The sequence below is a fragment of the Nyctibius grandis genome, chromosome 4 (assembly GCF_013368605.1).
Source record: "Nyctibius grandis isolate bNycGra1 chromosome 4, bNycGra1.pri, whole genome shotgun sequence".
Lineage (NCBI taxonomy): Eukaryota > Metazoa > Chordata > Aves > Nyctibiiformes > Nyctibiidae > Nyctibius > Nyctibius grandis.
The window spans coordinates 67,985,633-67,998,485 of NC_090661.1; the positions used below are offsets into that span (position 1 = coordinate 67,985,633).

At 54.2% G+C, this 12,853-nt stretch overlaps 1 protein-coding gene across 1 annotated transcript in view; it reads right to left on the reverse strand.

The window, feature by feature from the left end:
• The window catches only part of DAAM1 (dishevelled associated activator of morphogenesis 1), a 100,770-nt gene extending 88,177 nt beyond the window's left edge, over positions 1-12,593 (reverse strand). Inside the window, exon 1 of the mRNA XM_068398852.1 lies at positions 12,508-12,593. The gene's annotated coding sequence lies outside the window, so the exon portion shown is untranslated. The remainder of the gene's footprint in view (positions 1-12,507) is intronic.
• Between the last annotated feature and the right edge of the window lie 260 nt (positions 12,594-12,853).

A 12,853-nucleotide genomic window follows, 5' to 3' on the forward strand; every position in this document is an offset into this window, starting at 1 on the left:
CTGAGACCATGCAGGCTCCTCCCGGCACGCCGGGGCAGAGGAGTGGGCGAGAGCAGCAGGGCGGCATGGCAGGCAGATAAGGGGGTTAAATCCAGCTGCTCTAGGATCAGCTGGTCACACACTGCAGATAAGCAAACGGCTAACAGGGGTTTGCCAGCCGACAGCAAACACAGGCACAAGTCACTTGCGTGACCGTCACCAGGTTTTTAACTCAGAAGTTGCCCATATTGGAGACCCTGAAGCCACATTTCGTTAAAGCTCTCCTGACGAACTGCTTTCTTGGCTATTTTGAAGCCTGCAATAGAGAAAGATGAAAAGATAAAGCACCTCTCAGCTTTGAGGCTGGCACCCCAGAGAAGATGCAGCAGCGCTTTGTACCTGCTGTGTCTTTTTGGTCTTTCGAGGACTCTCGTGGGGCCAAACACAGCAGAATCTGAGGTGCTGTCACATAAGATAAACCTCGGGAGATAAAGCAACCAGAGACCCATCCAGCAGCTCTGGCAGAGCACTAACACAGACAGACCGGGGTGCAAACTGGCAGCCCCCAACACGCACACAGACACAGCTTGCTGATCTTAACCCCAGACACAGAAATTCCCACCTGGTACCTTTGGACTAATACACTAAATTTCCCCACTGGCATTTAATTTCCCTTTTGCCTTCCAAGACTAAAACTTCTTCCAATTACTGCTCACGCTGACCAACAGCTTTTTAATCCTTTGCATTCAGAAATACTGAACTGCTGCCTTTGGAAATCCTGCAAAGATGGAGAGGGCCCTTTTCTCTGTCCTGAAGCCACCAGCCATGCCCAGGTAGTGGCAGCACAGCCACTAAGCTTTAAAACCTGACAGACGATGGAAAGCTTATGGCTACGCTGCAAGACCTAGTGCTTCCAAAATCTGCACTGCCCAAAAAACCCAGAGCTAGAGATCCCCACGCAGTTGCCTATCAAGTACCCTGCACCTTGACCGAGGTCCAGATACAGGTTAGCAGGAGAGAGCAAGGAGGGTCTTGGCCATGGGATGCCCCATCCCACTCTCCTCCTGGTTCCGTTCGGAGGCAGCCAGCTGCATCCCACGTTAGCACGTTTTGCATAATCAAAATTGGAGTTAGCCTCCATAACCACAACTCAAAGGGTATATTTAACTCAACTAGAAGACAAAAGAGATCGGGTCCACCGCAGATTAAATTAGCTGAGCCTGCTTATGCCAGGAGCTCCCGTCTGCCATCGACCACGCCTCACATGGATTTATTCCTCCTAGCTCCACAGTCTGGCTCATCTGCAGCAGCTACATCCTTGCACAAGCACAACATCGCGATCCCACCAGCAACACACCATAACCCGCCGCCAGCAGAGCCCGTGGAGCCAGGGCGGCAGCAGTCGGGTGGCAGCCAAGAGGGCTGGGATGGGGAAAATGGGATCCTTTCCAACAAAGGGAGCACGGTTTGCCCGGTATTTTCTTTCCCTCCTTCCCTTGAGATCACTCTCCCCACCATTTGGCCACGACAGAGAAGCCAGGGATTCCGGGAAGAAGATATTAGGCTGTGCACTGCTTGTCTGTAGTACTTTTACAAATAAAGGTGATCATAACGAATGTTTGCACCCTACAAGAAATGCCAGTGCCCTTCCCCCACCTACACCTCCCAAAGCAGAGCACAAATCCAGCTGCTCTGCAATCTTATCTTGACGTAGAAACAGTCTGGGACAAAGATATAAGGGTTCCCCGAAGGCACGGTTTATTAAAGGCATCTTTATTTAGTCGGTTCTCTTCAAAACCGCCACACTGAAGTGCCGTTCCCAGACCAGTTTTCATCGCAGCGGCAGCAAACACCACCCAGGCAGGGTCCCCCAGCCTGGCGATGCAACGTGCCCTCCGGAAAGCTGCGAGGATTTCCCAGGCTAAAAAGCAACCCAGGTCCAGGGGGATACACCCAGGCCAAGGCACTTTGGGTGACCCACAGCTGAGAGACACCAGGAGCTCCTGAATGCGCCCTGGTCTCGCCCCGAGGATGTTACAGGGATGGGGACCAGCACACTAATGAAGTCCACGGGATGTTCCCCATTTATCCAGCAGCTCTGCCTCCGACCTCGCACCAGGCACGCTATCAGACAGGTTTGCACAACAGCAGCCAAATATACTGAATCCCAGATTTCAAGAACCGGAGCTACAAAACCACCGCACAAAGAGGCAGCGGTTCGCATGCGTCCCGGGGAACCTCCCCGCAACCAACGCCTCTCTGCTCATTCAACACGCGATCTTTACGCATTCAGCTGTTTTCATCCCACCCCGCTATTAATGGATGCAAAAAGCAGTCGGGGAAGGCGTTCGACAAAAATCTCATTTAGAGATCAAGACAAGCTTAATTGGTTTCTAGCCAGACCTGCACAAAGATGGGTTACTCCACAAATACAGTTGCTAATCTGCCCATTATACTCCCTAAGCTCCCACCGACAAAGAAAAAGAAAATAAAGACGCACAAAGGAATGCAGTATTTTGGGCATGTTACTTCCAGCAAGTAACACATCAGAAGCGATGAATTCTGCAAGGACAAGGGCTTTGCTTTTCTTTGAAGGAAAAGGATAACCAAGTGGTAAACAAAACAACAAAAAGACCTAATGTAGATCAAATCTGCATTTTCCACAGGCAATCCACATCCATTTCGGGTTCTTGAAGAGCAAGCATTTCCAGCAGCTATTGTTTCTGCAGACAGGCAGAAGCAGGGGAAAAGCTTATGCAGCCGAGGAGATGTCATGTCACAAGTGACGGAGTAGAAAGGATGGAGAACCTCGTGATTAAAAAGCACAGGACTGAAACCCCGGAGAGCGGAATTCACTTCCTAACTTAGCTGTAAAAAAAACCTTTTAAAACCCCAAGTTTCCTGTGTGATCACATCCTAGATGATTTATTCAAAAACCTGGTGTTGAAAAGGGAGGGAGGGGGAGGAAGCAGAAGGAGGAAGGGGAAGACTCTGTCCTGTGGGCTTTTAATAGGCTTGGGGTTAGACCAGCACTGGCCAGCGGTTATCATCCATCTGTGCTGGGCGCTGCGTGACACGGAGTCTGCCCCGAGGAGCCGGGACCACGAGCGCTTTGGCAGCCGAAGCCCCGGTGCTGTGAACCGAACCAGCCGTACCCCGACAGTCGAGCCGGCTCCTCAATGCGGTGCGGGCACAAGGGACAGTGCTGGGAAAGCACCAAGTACCCCAGGAGAGCAGGTAAGAGACCGCCCTGCTCCTCTGCCCAGAGGTGCGGCACAGGTTGGCCAACGCCACATCCCCAACAGCAGCGTCCCACAAGCTTTTGTAACACGGAACGCTGCGCAGAAACAAAACCATGTGCAGAATGGAAAGGTTAGTGATAATTTCCCCTCTTGAAGCTATGCAAGGATTTAGAAACAAGAAAATAAAGCTGTCCTCCAAAGGCAGCGTATTATAAATTAGAAGGCAACGCTGTTACAGTGCTGCAGAACCAGCTGCGGCAGCGGCAGGGAGGTGATGAAAGGGCCGTTTGGTTACAACCTTCTCCCCTTGTGCAACAGCCCGGGACTCCCAGCTCCGGCATAGGAGGTCTGTTTATCTTCCCGAATCCAAGCCAGTTCTGCTTGGTGGGAAGCGCTGCACCCAAGGGAGAGTGGCGCTGCAGATCCTCTGGCAGCACAGAGCCGAAAGCAAGGCCAGCAGCGGAAAGGACAGCGGTTGTGTGTTTTGGACGTTTACAGCAACATCCCTCAAGCTCCAGAGCATCTTTGCAAGAGCCTTTTGCAGCAGGTGGGTTCGCTGTAGGGCAGAGAGCTAGAGAGGTGTTTTTCCAAGACCTTCCTCAGCCACGACGGGTGCTCGCAAATCCAAGGCTTGGCACAAGCAGAGGGCAGCCCGGTCCTTGGCCTTGGACAAGGGCTGCCAGGCATGGAGATATGGGGCTGGTGACATCTGAAAAAGCTGCCATGGGAACCCCAGAGTGCAGAGACTCAAACTTTTACTTTCAGCAGGAAGAGAAGCTGTAATTAGCAGCACCGAGTGCAGCCCAGAGGCTGGGTACGGACATCCCCGTGACATTCACTGACAAGGCGGCTGTTGGATGTGTTTCGTTTGGCGTTCCCCCCTCCTGCCCCAGAAAAATGAGCATCCATTTTTCATGGGTCTTTCTCCCACTTCCCCATGTTGCCCAAAGAGTCAATTTCCCAGAGCAAGAACATGCATCTCCAGATGCACTGTAACAGCCCATTGCCATAGCTCAGCCCTTGGCATCCCCAAGGATGGGTCCCTCCTTAATTGCTCCACCACCCCACAGCATACTGGGGACACCAGACCCCAAAGACACAGTCTTGCCCTGACTCCCCACAAAATAGAAAGACATAGTCCAAAACATAAGGCAAAGGGACGAAAATCTGGACATGAGGCAACCGAGCTACAGCTGTGAGACACATCACCACCACTGTCTCATGTTTATCTCACCTAGTTCAGCTTCATCCCCAGTGCAAAGCCAACAGAGCTTCCTCTGATGCAACTACGAGGGATCCTTTGGAAATCCATCCGCTGAGTATTTCAAAGTTAAAGTCCCTCTTTACTCTCTTTTTCTCATGCTGAAAGCTGTCATGCTACAGGATGGCTTGAAAAGCCAGGCAGATACTGTATTTTATGGATGTAAGGAATGTCCTGGCATGACAACTAAGGAAAGTCCTGGCATGCCAACTAAGGGAACGGCACAATTTCATGACTACGTAACCCAAATCACAGCCCATCGCACATCACTGCAGTTTGAACACAACTACAACCACTGCTGCATCACTTAAGAAAGAGCAAATTTTGTTGAACCCAGTGAATGGAAGAGTAGCATTTAATATAAGAGTAAATGTGAGAAAACGATGAGCATAAACTTGTTTCCAGCTCCATATCCAAAAGCAAACTGACTGTAGGGATTACAATATTTAGCACGCTCCAAAAATTTTTCTCGACATCTTTTTATTCCGTGTCACGGCTAGAGATATCTTGTGGCTCCAGAGCCACCAGCTATTTCACATGCAACTTGCCAGGCAGCACTCTCCACAGAAGATAAAAGGAGCTGAAGTTTATAAATGGATCTGAGTTGTCCCCAAAAAGCCTCCAGCCTCTTTGCAGGACACCTCTGAAATGCCAGGGTGAGGAGGCAGCACATGGTCTGAGGTGTCAAAACCAACGTCTCGTACCCAGAGAGTAAAGAGTAAGCAAACGGCTTATGTAAAATACCTGTCAGGATACCTATTTGAAGCACTGGCTCTTGTAAACAAGGTTGCTCGGGGAGGCATTGGGGATTAACGCAGTTCAAACAGTCCTTGGCATGACTTACCGGAGCGCCCAGGCACAGATTTGCAACTTCAGCTTTTCTCCTGCCCGACGCTTGCCTGGCACTGCTGAGCAACAATCAGGCTCCCGACAGCCTTAACCCTGCTGATTACTGCATACGGAGGCTGAGAAACAGGGATGGGAGAAGCCCCGTCCTTGACCACAGGACCTGACAGCAGAAGAAAACCCAAGGGGCATCGTCACGGGGCTGCTCTTCTCCCTTGCAGCTGGAGGAGCTCCAACACCATGGTGTCTGTGAGCCAGCTGGGCAAGTGTCCCTTCGCAGAGGAACGGCAGCTGAAAGTCATGCACGGGATATGCAAGGAGAACAGTGCCAAGGAAAACAGGGCAGCTGAAAATCACCATGCATCCGAAAGGCTTAACCTGATATTAAGGCAGAGAACAGCCTCTCTTCCCTGCACTGGGCACACAGCCACAGCCAAGACACTCCTCGCGCTTTGGGAACGGAGGGGAGAAAACCTCAGCAAATGAAGCGTCCTTTGCACGCGATTTCTGTGAAAGCCGGGGCAAGGCGAGGGTATTCACCTCCCGGCCGCATCTCCTCCGTCCTTGGCTCTGTCTGGGGTGAGAAGGTGCTGCGGTTTCCAGAAGCGGCAGTGTGAAGGAATGGGAGCATGAAGGGTGCCTGGAAGCCACGGTAGAGAAAGCTTTACACAAACAGATTTACAGTTACTTACATCCACACAAGCATCCTCGAAGGAAACAGCTGCACCGGACCTCAGCTACCACAAACTCTCCAGAGTGGCACGCAAGAGTTCACAGCTCCTCTAAGCACTGCTCACTTAGAAGATGCTGAGGCCAAGCAAGGAACAGGCACCCAGGAAAAAAAAATAAAAAAACTTCACGACTAGGTGAAAGTCAGATGGACATGCAGCTCCAGAGAGCTGCCCCAGAAAGGACTGCATAAAAGAAACACTCCAGAGCAGCAGCAGGGCAGACCCACCACAGCCTAAGCTAAATGTCACGCAACACATCTGAGCCAGAAAACATCCCGGCTGCGCTGCCTCCACGGCCATGCCATAGCAAGCAATTCATCTTGCTTGCTTGGGGCGGGGGAAGTGGTCTTCAGACTGTTCCTCCATCCTTCTCCTCCCTGCTGCAGCTGGGAGTAAGTAAGATCTGCTGCTACCAGAGGTTGCCCGTAACTGGCACCAAGCTGCTAGGACATTACCCAAGCAGCATAAAACGCTGTGGGTCTTTCCACTACCATGACCCACTGCACTCTCCCGCTTATACCCTAAACCTGAGCGACTGCAGGTCCTGCCCCAGAACGATGCCCTTCTGCATGCCTCATTCTCATACTCCAGTTTTCTTTGATTTTTAGGACAAGTACCATCCTCTCATCCTGGCCCAAGCAGTGCAAAGCTGGCTCCCAAGTGCAGAGCACAGCCCCAGCTCCCCTGCCCTGCAGCCTCGGGGTACAGGCGGTTTTGTTCCCGTCCAAAAACGGCACATGTACTTCCCTGCTTGTTGATAGTCTACACTCAAACGCTCAATCCTAAAATCTCTGAGGATGCCCCACTTGCTAGAAGGACCTCCATCAGGAAGGCAAGCTGATCCTCACTCCTGTGAAGCATCGAAGGAACCAACGTCCGGCAGAGCCTTCCCCAAAAGCCGCCAAGCTCCATAGCCAAGTTGTGCATGTTGGTACAGAGCGCAGCTGCTGGTGCTCCATGCAAAACCCCCCCAAACCAGCCTCTGAATGGCACAATTTTGAATTGCACTCCTGCCATAGTGCCCAGCCCATCGCCAAGGGGAGATGGGCATGAAAGCCCCACGTGAAAGACGAGCAGCAGGGAGCAAGGAACACCTGGAGATCCCATCACGTTTTCCTCTGCTCTCCTGAGGACAGGCACAGGTCAGATGAATTAAGTGGGTCCTTCCCCTCTCTTTATCTCACTGGTGTTCGGCTGCTGCTGGGTTGCTTCAAGCATTGGCGTGGCTGCTTTTCACCCAGGGCCCGTGCAAGAAGGGATGAGGAGCCTCAGTGCAAAACTCCTGGCAACAGCCCAAATCCAGAGGTTGGGAATAGGGTCACTGGGTTCAGTTTCTGAAAACTGGCCCTTCAGGAGCTGTGGTAAAAGCAGCAACAGTCGCCTTCACCACTGAAGCCAGAGCTGGACAATTCTGCTGCTCCTCCACCACACCCTCCACACGTTATTTCATTTACCCTCTTGTAAAAACACTCGCACGTTGACGGAGCAGCCTGGAGAGGGACAGCCCTGACTTCCAGGCGGCGAAGCTGCGTGTACAGGGAAGACATGATTCAGGTCAGCAGCACGTACCTGAAAGCGCATTGCTCTGCAATGCTCACCCGTGGAGGAATGCAGAAGGCAAAACATGAAGCCACTTGTCTAGCAAGGCGAATAACCCTTCAATCACCCGTCAGGCCCTGCAAGCGCCGGGGAGCTCAGCGCTCTGGGTTGAGAAAGATGAGGATGCCTCCAACCAGCAATGTACCACCTCTTACTAACCACGCTGTGGACGTGCAGCTGCATTTCCTCAGTGCCGGGTTCAGCGAGAGAACTCAAAAACGACATAAAAGACAAATCCAAACAGCAGCAAAGCAACTGGCATGTCCTCTGGGAAGAGACAAGGCACAAAAAGCAACCCTGCTCCGGTGGTTTGACGCGTTAGCACCAGTCAGCCCTGCCATGATGACGGGCTGGCGCGTGCCGTGGTGGGTGAGAACATGCCCGTCCACCAACACTGCCCCTCCAGCAGGTCAAGGCAATGTTTTGAACAGAAAGACTCTCAAGGCAAGTCAGCCCATGAGGAGTAATATATTGGGTAATTTATTGGGTAATTTATTGAGTCACGATAATACTGACTCATCAATGATTGCCACTAGGTTGGGCCACCCCATCCGTTTGGCTGATTTAGGAAGAGGCCAGGAGCAACCTCCTCGCCCAGGTGCTCCAAGCAGCACAAACCTCTTCCATTTAACAAACTCACAACAAAATCCCCCAAAGGGCTGGGGGTGCAGGCAGCAGGGAGCACAAACAGGGCAGGGTGGTCGGAGACTCATGCGGAGCGCACAGACGTTGCTGCAGACCTGGGCGCAGCGTGGGACGGGATGCCCTTGGGAACGACTCCACCCAACTCCACCATGAGGAAAACACAGGCCAGATGTTCAGACAACTTCACACGTTAATTTGGTTAATTTGCTATAATTCAGGTGGCTGGTGCTCAGGCCACACCAATCACAAAACAAAGCACTGTCAGCTCAGATCATGACACTCTCCAGTCAACTAACCACGTCTTCATGATGTGCCAGGCCACTTCTCTCATCTCCACCTCCTTTGGTTTTCTTCTCAGCAGCCACAAAGATGAGAGTTTTATGACTCACTAAGCTGAGATTTTCTACGCTACTCCAGAAGTCCTGGTTCCTCAATGTAATCCAAAACGTTATGGCACGCCACAGGGACAGCACGTACCAAGTGCAAATTATCTCCTGAGAGAGCAGGAGGGTAAGAAGGCACCAGCACAGCTTTCCTCCCAACTCAGCTCAGGCTGAAGAAGTAGCAGAGAGCAAAGAAGAATCAAAGGCAAACAGCAAATCACACCCAACACCTCGCAATGGGCTGAGTACCCTCATTTTTTGCGTGAAATAGAAAGTTGGAAATATGTTATTAAGAGTGAGGGAGCTAAGGCAATATGCAGAAAAGCTTCTGCTGGCATATTTAACTTCTTTCCAATCCTTTACTAGTTGTTTCTCTCATCCCTTAGTATGGTAAGCACATTGAGTAAGTAAATCTATATGGCTTAGCATCTAGACCAACCAACACAGAAGTCAGGATCAGTATTTGTTCCCCAATTTACAGCCCTTTGTCCAGGTCACCACTTTCAGCTGATGCCTCTTGTGGTACAGGAGTGAAAAGTACACATACAATTGTCTTAAATGGGGGGAAAAAAATCAATGTGGACATGATTTGAATTTTACAGCATTCGGCTGCCACGGCTTGCAAATGAACAGCTGTCCCAGCACATCCATGCAAGCTTAACAGCACAGCAGTAAAATGCAAGATTTTTTTCCCCCTTTAAAAGAGTTTTATGTATACAAAAAAGTGTATTTAAAAAAAAAAATTGCAGTCTGAAGAACCGTAGTTAGGTCATGCTCGATTCCAGCAGAACAAGAGCATCCTGCTTCACATGGCCTCTCCAGTCACCCCATGGCAGTGGCAGCTTTCCGAAGCCAAGTTAAGATATTTAATTACCAGCATCACGTCAGAAACCAAAGCATCCAGCAAAATCCCCATTTGTGAGCGAAGCCCGCAGAAATCTCGTTGAGCAGGCTTTGGCAATCTCCAAAGCTGACAGCTGGATGCCCTGGCTTATCGACTGCTAGAGCACGCACAAAAAAAGCTCTGAATACTTGCAGTGCCGAGCAAGCCTTCGAGGCAGCCCTGCCGGCCTCTTAAAAAGGCTCATATAAATAGGCAAGCTTCATTTATTAATACTTCTGAGATAAAAGTGTCTGTGTAGGAGCGGCTTGGTGTGTAGCTGCACAGCAGGAGGATGGGCAGAAGACGACCACCCGCTCTGGGTGATGCATCTATTGGCATCCCCAGCCAGTTTTCAACCAGGTCAGGTTATAAACGCAGCAGGTAAATTTGCTACCTGGGCACGTGGTGTGCTGCCACAAGCGTGTCAGCCAAAGACCTTCAGGCACTAAGCCAGTGCCGATGGTCGACACACACAAACTGGAAAGCAGAGTACGGAGCCAGAGGGGACGCACTCCTGGCTGGCCAGGAAACGGTATTTGCAAGGAGCTCGGCTGCCCAACAGCTCCGTGCCTCGCCTGTGCTGGGTTCCTCAGCTGTAGCAATGACAGCACAGGAGAAGAGGGGGAAGAAACCAAAACAAAGCACAGAAGCAAAGGGAGATAAGCATGACCCAGTTAGACCGGCCACCCCCAGCTCCTGCCCATCCTTGGTGGGAGGGCTTGTCTGGGACCTGCCATGGCCATCCCTTTCCTGCTCCCTCCCACACCCCTGCTGCAAACAAAGGGTCAGATAAGGAGGCAGCTCAGGTCAAGACCAGTTTGACTCCGTTTCAAGCCCAGGGGAGCGGATTCGGCGCAGATTTTACACCTCACCCATCCTGTTTGCCTCTCCGGGGCGGAGACCAGGACACAGAGTGGCGCATACACCCAGCTGGCTGGACCCAAAAACCCTGGGGCCGTGGCAGAGGCACCACCGGCAGAGCCACATGCCAGCCAAGAGCTGGCCGGAGCCAGGAAGTGTCAGTGCTTCCTGCTGTCCCTGTGTCGCACGTCGGGCGGTCAGAGATCGTGGACTTTGGCTTTTGCTTCCTGCTCCCAACAGAGCAGGGGCAGGCCCCGGTATATGGCCATGGGGAGAGCAAGGCAATTCACTCATTAATCAGGGAACATCAAGGTAGATGCCCGACTTTCTGGGCTCCGGGGTCAATGCACACCAAAATGAACCCCAGCACTTACAGAAAAAAGTTTGCACGCTGCAGGACTGCTTTACTCCTGGAGGGACCGAAAGAGGAGTAGGCAGGGAATGCCGAAGGCTTTGGCACACGTTGTTTTCAGCAAGGGAGGATAATGAGGTTGCATCACAGTTCACCAAGGTGGCCTTAATACACACCACCCCTCGATTTTGTCTGCAGTAGCTGAATCAACCTCTAGAGAGTGGGGAAAAAAAAAAAAAAAAAAAAGAAAAAGCCTTGTTCTGCCATCCCTCTCAGTGCAGCCAGGAGAAGCCAGCTGGTTGTACAATGCTGAATGTCTGCAGTGCTGGGGACTGGATGAAACCACCGGAGCAGCCTGTGGCCACGGGCTCCCCTTGCCCCAGTACCTGGCAAAGTGGGCTCGGCCATGCCCCACGATCTCCCACCCACCTCCACGTCCCGTGGGGAGCTCCTGGCCCCCAGTTTGGCAGCACGCAGCCCCATCAGTTCAAGCAGCTTTTGTCAGGCAGAGAATTATCATCTGTTTTTGCCTTAAATTAACCTTGATCACTTAAAGACACAGAAAGCCTGTTTCACACAGGCACCGAGGCACGAGGCAGCACGGCCATCCACAAGCGGCGCGGACCCCAAGGATGAAACCCCACTGTTAATACTGATGACTATGCCAAGCGAGTCAAGATCAGGCAGGATCCGACCGCAGCCATCGCACGCCAGTGGCAGTGGGTACCAACTCCCGAGGCTCGCACGCACCAAGGGCATTGTCCTTCCCCCATGCAGGCCCCCTGACCTGAATCTCCCCAGATTTCCAGCCCAGTGCAGCCAGTGACAGACCCAACCTCCCCATCTTGCAGCTCTCCAGCTGGTGCCCAAGCCACAAACTTGCTCGTCCTCCACCGTTGATGCAGCCGGAGCCTGACACCGAGACACGCCGAAATCCTACTCCCACTTCAGAGCGCCGGGTTGGACCAGAGCGTGCCCGCAGCAAGGTGTTTTACACCAGCGCTGGTGGCTCGGCACACACAGACCATTAAGCAGCCCCAAATTGCTGTGCCCGGTGGGCAGGCATGGGCGGGGGGAGGGGCAGAGACCCTCCAAAACCCATTTGCTGAGCCGGAGGGGTGGGGGGGCGGTCACGTCCTGCTTCTGCGGGGCCCGAGCCCGGTCTGGGAGCTGCCGCAGGGGTGGGAGCCGCCTCGCCGGCAGGAGCCGGGGCCGAAGCGTTGCCATGGAGAAGGCAGCGCAGCAGCATCCCGCATCCCACGCCCGCGGGTGGGGTCCCCCTGCCCGGCGTCCACAGGAGCGGGCACCGCCCGGGCACGGCGGCGGGGCCCCCTTCACCCCGCCCAGGCCACAGCGGGGCCGGAGGGCACGCCAGGCCCCGCGGGCCCGCAGGTCCGGGATGCTGGGGGGGGGGGGGGTAGGCGGTGGGCGCCTCAGCGCTCCCCGCCCGAGGGGACAACCCCACGCAGTGCCCCGCGGTGCGGCGGGGCGTGGGCCCGGCTCCCGCCCTCCTCACCTGCCCCACGGCGGGGGAAAAGCAGCCCCCGAGCCTTGAGAAGCCCCGGCCCCCCGCCCTGCTGCGGCCGCACCCGACCCCCCCCCCCGCACGGCCAGCGCCCCCGGGGCACAGCAGAAAGGCAACTCCGCCCCTTCCCCCGCAAAACACACCCCACCGAGAGCGAACGAGGGGCGAGCGGAGGCGCTGCCCGGGCGCGGTGCACTCACCCCGGACGCGGACGGCCGTACCTGCCGGCGCTGCGCTGCGCGGCGCGGAGCCCGCCCGGCCCCTGCCCACAATGGGCCGCGGCCGCCCCGCCCCGCGCGCTGACGTCACGCCGCTGCCGCCACGCCCCTGGCGGCAGGAGGGAGGGGAGCGCGCGCGACGCAGTGGCGGCGGTGGCGGTGTCCGGGGGTGGCACGTGGCACGGCGGCCCTGCACAGAGCCGGGGCGCGGTGCGGGCCCCCGCCGCGGGCTGTGGTGCGGGGGAAGCGCAGGCCATGGAGGCGCGGGGGGAGAATGGCGGGGAGGGCCCAGCTCCCACCCAGACGAGCGAGTCCAGAGGAGGCCACC